Below are 13427 nucleotides of genomic sequence, written 5' to 3'. Positions count from 1 at the left end.
TCTAGATAACTTAAAAGAGTAGGAAGGAAGGAATGATTGAATAAATGTGCAATGAAAAAGAATAGAAAGGAATCAAATGATCTCCTTCTTTTCTTGGATGTTAAATGTAAAGAGAACGAATATTAGGAAAGACAAAAACATTATGGAACTTCATTATCATTATATATACCTTACTTATTCTTTAGTTTTTATTTGTGATTTAATCTAATAGGGAAAAAATCTATTTTGACTTTTTTTTTTAAGGGCAAAGTGGGGCTACATAATGGCTACAACTCTCGCTAAAAAAAATAACATGATTACATATTTTGAAAATTTTAACTATTGAATTACATGTTCTTTTTTTTTTTAACACACATGTTTGATTTGTGTCAATCAACTATTATTTACTATTCTATTCTTTAAACTTATTTTTTATGCATAATTTTAGATTACAAAAAACTTGAAATTTAAACATTTGATTAATGACATAACTATTGATCTTTGATATTTTGGAAATTTTGCAAATATAAAAGATATAAGAAACAAATGTAAACCAACGGTGAATTTGTCAAAATTCGCATCCATAGCAATTTGGCACCACAAAAAGCTACTTTATCTATTTCACAATCTCACTTTACAAAACACCCAACATCAGTAGTTCTATTTTATCATTTAACACAATAAAATAATATAAACAACATAATAAAATAATATATCTATTATAATAAACAACAACCACCATCACTAACACAATAAAATAATATATCTTTTAATAATTTTTTTTTTTACCATTTTAGCTATAGTACACTAGCTTTACAACAAAAAAAAAAACATATATATATATATATATATATAGGTTTGGCTTCGCTGATGCAGCCCACTTTTGCTATATTTTGATGATAAATTTAGCATTTTAGCAAAATGCCTCCAGCAATACTAATGCTCTAAGAGGCTTAACTTTTTGTAAAGCTCATCTAGGACTAACCCTAGACCCAATTACTCCTATATATACCCTACTGAAGTATAATCTAGATAGCTTAAAAGAGTAGGAAGGAATGAATGAATGAATAAATGTGCAATGAAAAAGAATAGAAAGGAATCAAATGATCTCTTTCTTTTCTTGAATGTTAAATGTAAAGATAACAAATATTAGGAAGGACAAAAACATTATGGAACTTCATTATCATTATATATACCTATAATAATACAAAATATGTAAATGTATGCTCCTTTCTTTTATGATTAAGCAATTTTGGTTGGGATTAAGTGTGTTAGTTCATTAATTTACTTGAAAGTCACCAACAATTTTGACATTTTTCTCACAGGCAAATAGTTTTTCTCTTTTGGTGGAAGATCAAGTTAACTTTAGCTGTAGTGGTGGTGACTGAACAGGTCTTAGTGGCTGCAATTATGTAATAGTGGAAAGTGTTAGTATGGACAAGCAAGCAAAAAGAAAGAAAATGTAAATGGCAGTAAGAATTCTGGACATGGATCCAAAAAAGATTAAATAAAAGAGAATATATAAGTCTCATTTTGCAAGCAAATCATAAATGCCTTACCTTATTTCTCTTGTTCCAAATGAGTCATACAAGTCTAAAGTGGCAAGCAAGCATAAATGCCTTGCTTTGCCTACTTATCTTTTTTTGGCACAATGACATAATAATCCTCTCTATATATAGTAGAAGTTCTAAATGAATTCTACATGAATTTGGCTTTCACAAAACTAATATTGAGGCTAACTTGAAACCTTTCTTAGGTTGTTTTGAAACCAAAATTGTATCTTCTTTTTGTAAGTGTTGATAGTTGCTTTTGCAAATTTGTTCATATATGTGTGTGTGTGTGTGTGTGAGTGTGCTTTATTGTTATTCATAAATGATAGAGCGCTTTGCTTGCTTAAAATTTGTCATATAGATGTCAAATGTGATAAAATTTCATTGCACTGGAAATTGACACTATTTGTGTGAAACATATAACTGTTAAATAGTTTAGTTTATGTTACATTTAATATACCTTTGGTAAAATGTATATCACTTAGATAACTATTTTCTTGATTCTAAGTTTTTATATAATATCTATAATAGGTTAATCATACGCAATATTTGAAAATAATTAGTTGTCATTTACTATTAAATTTAAGAGATTAGTCATTTATTATATTAGAATACACACACACACACACACAAAAAAAACCTATAAGAACTCTTCATAGATCATTAAGTTTTAAATGCCTAATTACCTTTATATTTGAAAAAATAATAATAATAATAATAAACCTATGTGAATGTGAATGTGTCACCCATCCACCCCCTTTTGTGTCTCATCTGATGCCCTTTTCTTTTTCTTTTTTCTCAAAACTAATTTGATGATTATGTCTATGATTGTTACTGTGACTATGCATGTCATAGAACAAGATGCAGCAACAGTCGCTGCCGCTACCACCACCACAACAGCTTCCACATTTTTGCGATTCAAAGCATCCCTTGGTCTTCGAACAAGACAACAGATATGGAGATACTTCTATGGGTGCCAAAAAACAGTTTATGGTCCTAGCTACAGTTGGGAATCGAGATTGATATCTAGACGAATAAGGTACTACTTATACATTCATAAATCATGTGCAGAACTACCCCTTGGGTTGCACCATCCCTTGCACCCAATCCATCCTCTTATTCTACACAAAGAAGATACATATTCCAATGAAGACAAAGAATTTCACAAATGCGAACTCTGCAAAGAATCTCATCGTCGAGAATACACTTATCGGTGTTACCGTTGCGACTTCAACCTTCACTCCAGATGTGCTTCCTTACCGCCCACCATTGAATCTGAAGTCCACCACCACCCATTAACTCCCCTCTGGAAGTGGATGACGTACACTTGTGACCTTTGTGGCAAAAAAGTTAAGGGTATACCTAATCACTGTGTCCTATGTAGTTATTGCATTCATAATACTTGTGCTTCTTTGCCACGCAAACTCAAAGTTAAATATCACATGCACCCCCTTCACCTAGCCCATTCTTCTCTTAAAGTTAAACTCCATCAATCTGACTTCCGATTTTGTAAGCACTGTGCTAAAAAAGTGAACACAAACTTTGGGTTTTACTATTGCTCCAGATGTGATTTCATTGCCCACCTCGATTGTGCTGTGGACTACAGATATAGGGAGAACATAAATTTGCAGGAACTTAAAGAGACAGAGAATGAAGATTCAGAGTTGGATCAATCTGTTGACTCAGCAGCTTACAAAGTCAAAAATATTAAAGAGAGGGAGGACGGAACTAAAATAACCACAGAAATTCAACACTTCAGTCATAAGCATGATTTAAAACTTTCGGATGATGAGGTTCTAAATAATGAAAAATGCGATGGGTGCGTTAGAGCGATTTTCCCTCCCTTTTACAGTTGTGTAAATTGTAGCTTCTTTCTACATGAATCTTGTGCTAAATTACCTAGAAAAAAAAATACACCCACTTCATCAACACCCACTCACTCTCTTCCCAGAGTCACCTTATCGGCATAAGACATTTTGGTGTCATGCTTGTTGGCGTCATTGCAATGGCTTCATCTATTGGTGTGAAAGATGCAATTTTCATCTTGATGTTCCATGTAGTTTAATCTCAGACATCCTTACCCACCCCGGTCATGAGCATCGACTTCTTCTCTTAAGCATAGAATCTGAACATAATTGTAGTTGTTGTAATTCTACAATTTCCCCAATATTCTGTTGCACCACTTGTGAATTTGCTTTGGACTTCAAATGTGCTACACTACCACAAACCGCAAGATACAAACAACATGAGCATCCTTTCACTCTTTGTTATACTGCTGAAGATGACTCCAGAGAATATTATTGCAATATCTGTGAAGAAGAACGAGACCGAAAGCATTGGTTCTACTACTGTGCAAAATGCAATTATCCTACACATCCCAAATGTATTCTTTGGAAATACCCAAATATCAAGTTTGGAAGTGCATACGAATTTTACTAGCATCCACACCCCTTTACTTTTATTGAGGAAACTAAAGACCACCTTGAATGTGGCATATGTGGTTGTGATTGCATAGAGTTTTTTTATCAATGTGCCCAATGTAATTTCAATGCACATCATGGATGTATATAATAAGGACAATTGTGGTTTTAATTTTTATTTATGTATTTTCCAGTTGGGTTGAGCCTTAGTTCTTTATTATGAAATCAAATGTTTTATTACAACAATCCATTAGAGTTGTTTACAAGAGAACTTTTAGTTATTTTGTTTCCTTTTGCTTATAAGCTTATTAGGATTGTTGTTTCATACATCCAAACTGACCGAAACAATTAAGTGTTGTCACATTCATTAAAGTTAGATTTTAATTTTACTATATTCTTCATTGAACCTACCAATCTTGATGCTGTTAATAAGCCTAAGGTGAGTTTTTTCTCTATTTTATTAAGCCACAGTCACAATTGTTTTATAGTTGGAATACATTTATGTGTAGAGTCTGTAAGTGTGAAGGCAATGGATTCAACTATAGTTATGAGACATGCCAGTTTAGTCTTGATGTTTCATGTAGCTTAATCTTAGACATCCTTACCCACCCTGGTCATGAGCATCGACTTCTTCTCTTAAGCATAGAATCTAAACAGAATTTTAGTTGCTGTGATGCTAAAATTTACCCAATATTCTGTTGTACCATTTGCGAATTTGCTTTGGACTTCAAATGTGCTACACTACCACAAACCTCAAGGTACAAACAACATGAGCATCCCTTCACTCTCTATTATACTGCTGAACATGACTCCAAAGAATATTATTGTGATATCTGTGAAGAAGAACGAGACCCAAAGCATTGGTTCTACTACTGTGCAAAATGCGATTATCCTGTACATTCCAAATGTATTCTTGGGAAGTACCCAAATATCAAGTTTGGAAATGCATACAAATTTGATTGGCATCCACATCCCATTACTTTCATTGAGGAAACTAAAGACCTCCTTGAATGTGTCGATTGTGGTGATACTTGCATGGAGTTTTTTTATCAATGTGCTCAATGTAATTTCAACATACATCATGAATGTGTAGATTAAGGACAATTGTGGTTTTAATTTTTATTTATGTATTTTCCAGTTGGGATGAGCCTTTGTTCATTATTATGAAATCAAATGTTTTATTACAACAATCCATTAGTGTAGTTTACAGAAAAACTTTTATTTTTATTTTTTCCTTTTGCTTGTAAGCATATTAATAATTTTATTTTATACGTCCAAACTAACAAAAACAATTAACATGTTGTCACATTTATTAAAGTTAGATTTCAATTCTACTAAATTTTTCATTGAACCTACCAATAAGCCTGAGATGAGTTTTTTCTCTTTTTATTTTTTTATTTTTTAGTATGTTTGGATGTCTTGAGCAAAATCTGAGTTGGTTGCTGGTGTGTATGTATGTTTGGGTGTTGGGACATTGGTCAATTGTCAATAATTTGATCATTTTGGGGCTATGGGTGGTGGTTTGGGTGTATCCTACATTATCGAAAAAATGTCTTATAAACCCTAAGTGTTCAGTTACATAATACACAAGCACTAGTATCAATTTGTATTTCACATATCTCACATTAATCAATAGCAATTAATTACCGTAGAAGCAAATACTTAACAATTTTCTATTATCCTTATTACCATGTTTACTAAAGTCATTTGAGCACCAAGATCCTATTCCAAGGTTCTACATAGAGAAGCTGCACTATTTTAGTTTTAAGAACAAACTGTTTAATAGCCCAAGAAACCAACTCAATTAGACTACTTCCAATTGTTAAACATTTTCATTGTTTTAATTTAGTCATTGCAAAACAACTAGATATGAAATTATTCCATACCTTAATTATTTCTCATCCTTTTCTCCTATCATCCAATATTCTTCGTGTTGATATTTTCTCTCATCTACAATTCTTTATATTCCTACTAGAATTAGATGACTCTATGGGCTAAATAATCAAAGTTCGGATTAGTTCATTAGAAGTTCAGTAATCTTGAGAAATTGCCTAGCTACAAAGAGTAATATAATTAGTTGCATTGAGTGTAGAATTTAGATAATAACATGAACTTACAGGGGAAAGAACATCTCTACCTCAATGTAATTACATCAAAGATGTGAATTGCAGAATCAAAACTCTTAATTAAAAGTTAGAACACATGAAACTTTAGTTGCTTTTGGATATTGTTGGATGTTTTTTTTCCACAGTTATCCTAGAGGGTGTTGAGGGCCATTTTTTTGACCCACGTGGCATTACTTCATTGGCAACTCATGCCACATTAACATATTATTGATTTTTTGGATAAATCTATTTAAAACCCAAAATAAGCTCATATCTCATTCAATTACATGGGTTAGGCTCACATGGCCCACGAGATCCTTACTTTAAGAGGCGGATTCATGGTCCACATTTCCTTTTTATCAATTGGGATTATGACCTCACGACATCATCAACATCAACATATGGATTGGGCTTAAGCAATGAATCAAAGCTCACGGCCCATATTACCTCTCTTACACTCAGGGCAAGTGGCTTCTTCAACAAGAGACCATATTTACACAAAATAACAACAAAACCTGAGGTACGTCATCTCATCTTCGGCTTATGACCCAAGCTCATAAGTCTCTTTAAGGAAACTTTAGGAGTCGTGGTTTGGAGGGCCAAGAGGTATGTTCAGTAAAGCTCCAGCGGTTTAAAGTTGATAAAAGAAACATGTTGCTTGGCGTGTCTTCTCCAATTCCCTGAACTCTGACGAGTCCATGTATAGCGAGTAACATATGGTAAGCATCTCTTATCACATAACACTTTAGATGTTAAAATTCCTCATTACTCTTTTCCTAAAACTTAATATTCATCATGTGACAAATACTCAATATCTCCAGCCATCGAACTGCTGGGTAACTGTTCATTCAATCTCTAGCTGTTGCTATACAAATTTAGAAATTTCATTATATTATTCTACATAAATCTCATTACTTCTTTCAGCTAAAATCCAACTCAAACACATGGTCTAATCTAATTGGCTATCTTTTATCTCCAACTATATATAAAATATTCATGATATCTTTTATACTCAGCTACTACCTGCCACAATCAGACCATATATTTCTCTGCCAGCTGCCAAAGCAGAGCATTAAATACTCTTCTTGCTCACCAAGATTATGTCACAACCCAATGAGACCTTGACTGAATCTCTAAAGCTTCATTAACTTTCATTATATCCTTTTATTACTTGCTAGAAATGTGTTGTATTGGAACCTTGCAGTGTATTCAGCACTTGACACCTGGCTGGGAGTGATATCATCAGCCATTTAATGCTGAAATCCCAGCAACCAACTGTTATACCCAAAATAGCAAGATACCCTTGAAAGAGATCTTACCATTTTTCAGCCAAATCCATGAAATGACCTCCCCAACAATCTGAAATCACCCATTTGACCTCATTGGCTTCTACTCAAAGCAAACAGCTATCTTATGATAGTTGTGACAATTGTCTTATGATAACTGTCACAGCTTTTCCTGACAACTGGAACAGCTTTTTCATAATAGCTATCACAGCTTTTCCTGATAGCTGGGATAGCCTTTTTCAGAATAGCTGTGACAGCTGACTCAGCAGCCTGAACATTATTGATTTTTCCACATTTTGCTAAAACTAAAACCAACTATTGAAACTACCTTTCTCTTGCTAAAATACCTTCCTTTTTTGTTGATCTTTCCCCAGCAGCTCTTACTCGAAACAGCAAGAATACCTTAAAGCTAAACATACATTTTTCAGCCAAATCTTAAAATGGATTCTCTGAAAAATCATTGCTGTTTGGGATAGATTTTGTCTGATATTATTTGCTAAAATACCCCTTTAAACTCAGTTAAATGGAACCCTTCATCAACACTTCAAAGTGGGGACACCAATGGAAGAACAACTCTCTCATAAAACTTCTCTATTCTCTCTCCCTCTAATAATCTTCTGAAGCTCTTAATGAAGTTCTAAGCTTCTAAGTTTTTTAGTTTCTAAATTAGGAACTAAACTCTTCAGCCCTCAGCTCGCAAATGCCCTTCATAAGCCCTCATACATCCTCCTGTAGAAAATCCCAGCAGTAAATCCCAGTAGCTTTGCTAAACACACTACAATACTATTACTCTCATATACTCATTATCTCACTCTCCATATTCTGAAAATACATATATCTTGTTGCCCATATCTCTAAACATCTCTTTCTTCACCTCTCTTACACAATCTCATACACACTTACTACACCATTACATATAACACACCACAACTCTTCTAAGCTCCACTCTCATACTCTCTCACTCTGAAATTCTATTGTTTTGCTACCTATAAACACATCTCAATACTCTTCTACATCTATCTTACTGCTCTTATCTCCAAATACCTAAACACATCTCCATACTCTTCTCTTACAAAATCTTTCCTCTTGGAAAGCAATCTCTACAACTTCTCCAGCGATTATAATCTCATATTTTTACTATATTTAATCTTCATATCTCTCATACTTTCATATATCATACATATTACAAATACTACATCCCAAAAAACATCTATATCTTTTACCATCCCTACACTTCTCAAGAGATATCAAACACTCATACTAAAAGCCCTTCTCATGGAAGGGAAGAACTTCTATTACTAAAGTCCTTCTCCTAGAAGGCACTAAGATCTCATATCAAAGCCCTTCTCGTAGAAGGCACAACTACTTCTTACAAAAGCTTTTCTTTTAGAAGGCACAACTACTTCTTACATAAAGCCCTTCTCTTAGAAGGCACAAATACTCCATGCAAAAGCCCTTCTCATGGAAGACAACACTATTCATAACTTCACAACAACTAAAAGAGTATTGTCAAAGGAAAAACTCATTTAAGTGCATGATAAGAAGGGCAAGCTTAACCAACCCCTACTACACACAGCTGGACATATTCTCTCTCCCTCTAGTTGCACCCATTTTTCCCCCTCAATCTTGAAGTTATCATGGCAAACTGCCTCTCTACCGTTGGGGTCACTCTGCTGGGATATTATCAACTCACAGAAACTGTACAACTGGGGCTGCAAACGATCAGAGATAAGTGACCTTACTTCCTTATCTTTAAATTTACATCATTGAATATATGATTATTTCACATTTAAATACATATTACTTTATTCCAACTACTATTACAACTATTAACCAAGGTTTAAACTCATTTAAATGCATGATAAAAGGGGCAAACGTAACTAGCCTCTACCGCTGGCATTCTGCTAGAATCCCATAAGCTCACTGATGCTACATAGCTAGGCTACAAACCATCAGAAATAAGTGACCTTGCTTCATTATCTTTAAATTTACATCATTAAGTATATGATTATTTCACATTTAAATACATATAACTTTATTCCAACTATTATTACAACTATTAACTAAGGCTTAAACTAATTTAAATGCATGATAAAAGGGGCAAACTTAACTAGCCTCTACTGCTGGCATTCTGCTGGAATCCCATCAGCTCACTGATGCTACACAGCTGAGCTGCAAACCATCAGAGATAAGTGACTTTGCTTCCATATCTTTAAATTTACATCATTAAGTACATGATTACTTTACTTCCGAATAAATACTATATTTCAACTGTTATTACAACTACTAATCAAAGCTATCATATCAAACACATATTACATATTTACTCAACCATTATCGTGATTCTTAGATTTTGGCCTTAATGATTTTGTAGGCTTAAAAATACGCCAGTAACTGTTGGACCACGTGGCCCAATGTTGAGTTCTGGAGGCAACTCCCCAAAAAGAACCCGAGCCTAGTAAAGTCATCCCTCTAACGGACCACACGTGGCTGGGTAACTAAAAAAGGCCCCCAAACAGAGGGCTTGTCCTTAGCTTGGTAACTTGTACGAGGATTTTAGCAAAGGATATTGAAACCTGCAACAACATTAAAACTCATTAATGTCTGAAACTTAACCCGCCCATTCTCAAGTCCCAAATTTTGAATTAATTTGAATTTCGTTTCACCAAGGTTAACAAACGTTAGCAATGACTTGTTGTAATGAAATTTGTTGTTGCAACACTTTACTGCAATGAAAACTATAATTGCAATATCTTTTTGTAAAAAATGGGTACAATGTCAATTATTTTGATAGTTTGGGGTGAAATGTCATTTTTTGAAAATCAAATGTATCAAGTCTGGTTTCACTATATGCCTTAGGAGTATCAATGCAATTTGTCCAATACTTAATTTGAAGATCTAAAACAATATTCTAAGTATGTATAAGCATAAGATATATTTCAACCCATAAAAATAAATTTCAAATATAGGAAAATATTAAATGCTTTCGTTTATGTACTATATTATGATAAAAAGACTGAATTAATTAACAAATATAACAATTGCTTATATATTTTGTACTACTATCACAACTATCCCTCCCATTTCTCATTCATATCTACCTTATAAATGTAAAAGTCACCTCATTAAAAATAGCAAAACACCTCCTCTAACTAGCCCCACCCCTGCTCTCTTAGTACTATCCCCATTGCCAACCTAAGTTGGATCAAGGAAGCCCTGATTCAACCCTAACTCATCCCGTTGTCATCCCTATTCACAATTAAAATTGTTAAAATTGTATAGAGGACTGACTATGTCACAAGAAAGATTAAGTGAATTAACTATCTTTCCAATTATAAAGATCTAGAGGAGGTTAACAAATCTTGAATACAAATTAAAAAAAATGGGTTTTAAATCATAAATCAAATTATATCAAGCATACCCTAATTTGGTAAGAGCACATGAGAGATTAGTTGTAAACATGTGTATAAACACCTCATACCCTCTACCCGATTCACTCTAGGCCAAGGTGTACTTCCCACAAGGAAACCACTCGTCGTGGGCGCTTGTGTCCACAACGTGATATTATTAAGAGCACATGAGAGATTAATTAGCTAATTATTTTGTGTTATGTGGGCCAATTAGATTAAGGCTATTCTTCCATAAATAAATAATTGCAATTCACAATTGAGAATTAAATGAAGAATAACCCATTTGTTGCATAGTTATTTATTAGGAATATGAAATAATTGTTGTAATCCCTTTAGTTAGGTAGTTAGCTAGTTGGTTGAGATCAAGATTAGGATGAGTTAGTTAGGATTTAAGCACATATAGCTCATTTAACACATAGCTTAATTTAAAAAGCACATGTTGAATTAACTAGCTAATTATCTTGAGCCATGTGGCCCAATGACATTAGAGCTAGTCTCCTATAAATACATTATTGTAATTTAACATTAAATATCAATTGAAGAATAAACCAATTTCTTAGTGCATTTGTGCATCTCTCTCTCTCTCTCTCTCTCTTAATCTCTCTCTTTCTCTATGGAGGGTGACTACCTCGAATTTCCTTACAATTCCCGTCAATTCCCCTATAATTCCTATCCATCCCCACTAAGAATCACCAGGTTCCTAACAATTGGTATCAGAGCCGTCGATCTTAAGATGAGCGAATGTGACTGAAGAGAACTTTGGAAAGAAATACAGCAAATGATGAACAAAGTTTTAGAGGATGTCAAGGATGTTTTAGAGAAAGTCAAGGCCTTGGCTGAATCTAAAAAGGCCATGAAAGAAGAACCCTCAAGATTGCTAGAGGATCTTGAGAATATGACGAAAGAGGAGTTACAATCTCTTGATTCAATGGAACTCGAAGAACAAATCAAGTTCCAAGAATCTACTGTTGTTGTTGCAAGCCTAGATGTTGATCTTTGTGTCAAAGTGGATGATGATATACATGAAGACGCAACCCTTGAAGTTCAGTCCAAAGAACCAACAAAGAAGGTGATGATGATTTTCCAAGAACTAATTCTTGATGCACCAATGGAGACTTACATTCAAGAGTCTATGATTCAAGAATTGGCAATCCAAGTGTCAGTGATCCAAGAATCCAAGATGCGAGCGCCAACAATTTTAATGGTTCTAGAATCAAATGAGGTCTTGAGAATACAAGAACATTCCAATGTTCAAAGAACCAATGAGACCTTGAAGATTGAAGAACCATTGAAGGCTCAAGAATTCGAGCAAAGTTTGAAGATCTACAAAGAAGAAACCTTCATGTGCACGGGACCGCTTGTCAAAGAGAAATGCATGAATATGGTGATCAAAATGTCACTAAGTTATTGGTCCATTGGAAGATCTCCTTTAATGAAGGTGTCATTTCACAATAACACCTTGTGGGCAATGTGTTTTCAAGGGGAGTGAAATATTAGGAATATGAAATAATTATTGTAATCCCTTTAGTTAGGTAATTAGCTAGTTGGTTGAGATTAGGATTATGATGAGTTAATTAGGATTTGAGCACATGTAACTCATTTAACATATGGCTTAATTCATAAAACACATGTTGAATTAACTAGCTAATTATCTTGAGCCATGTGGGCCAATGACATTAGAGCTAGTCTCCTATAAATACATAATTGTAATTCAACATTAGATATCAATTGAAAAATAAACCAATTTCTTAATGCATTTGTGTATCTCTCTCTCTCTCTCTCTCTCTCTCTCTATGGAGGATAACTACCTCGAATTAAGTCAATTCCCATCAATTCCCTTATAATTCCTATCTATCCCCATTAGGAACTACTAAGTTCCTAACATTATTTTTCTCTTAATCCTTCTACGTCTTTTTCTCTTAATAGTTCTTTGGAGGGTGACTATTATCTCAAATTTAGTCAAATTTCATGCAACTCTCATCTATTTTCATATAATTTCCATTTATCCCCTTTAAGAACCACTAGATTCTTAACAGAATCAATTTGGTAAAAGAAGTGATTAGACGAGTCAAGAACCCGATGTTAAATTAAATTTCTTCTACCGTAAGCAAAACCCCATTTAGAAAATAAAGTGTCTACAAGAAACGTTTTAAAATACATGCAAGAATAGTAAACAATTAAACATTGTGTATGTGACAAAAGTCTTATATCTCAACTGAAATCTCCTAATATTTTTAACAAAGATATTTAGGATTTGAACAAGGACATGAGCAAATAGTCATATGCTTAAAGTAATAAGGACACCCTCGAATCTCAAAAAAATAAATTGGGTCCGAACTATTAACCCAAAGAGAGAGATGATTTCTGGGCCTGGGGATGAAAGAAAACGGTGTCGTTCTAGAACGTTAAGCCAAAAACAATGAGAACCACCAAAACTAGATAAGCATTATCATAGAATATTGAGGATGCAAGAGTGCTAGATATCCTAGACAGTCTCCAACGTAAAAGTTATTTGAACCACCAATAGAATTCGACCACCTCACAAATTTTTCTCAAAAAACTCTAGCCCTACACTGCCTCAATTTCCTCAGATGGACTAAACCATCCAAATTGTGCAACGTGGCACACTGCCTTTGGTCAGCCACGTAATCCATTAAAAGGTGGCATGTACACGACA

At 33.8% G+C, this 13427-nt stretch overlaps 1 pseudogene; it reads left to right on the top strand.

The window, feature by feature from the left end:
* The first annotated feature begins 2795 nt into the window (after positions 1-2795).
* Positions 2796-7601, top strand: LOC126719225 (uncharacterized; annotated as a pseudogene).
* The last annotated feature ends 5826 nt before the right edge of the window (positions 7602-13427 follow it).

This window comes from Quercus robur, chromosome 3, assembly GCF_932294415.1.
Source record: "Quercus robur chromosome 3, dhQueRobu3.1, whole genome shotgun sequence".
Classification (NCBI taxonomy): Eukaryota; Viridiplantae; Streptophyta; class Magnoliopsida; order Fagales; family Fagaceae; genus Quercus; species Quercus robur.
This window is presented reverse-complemented; position numbering and strand designations above follow the sequence as displayed.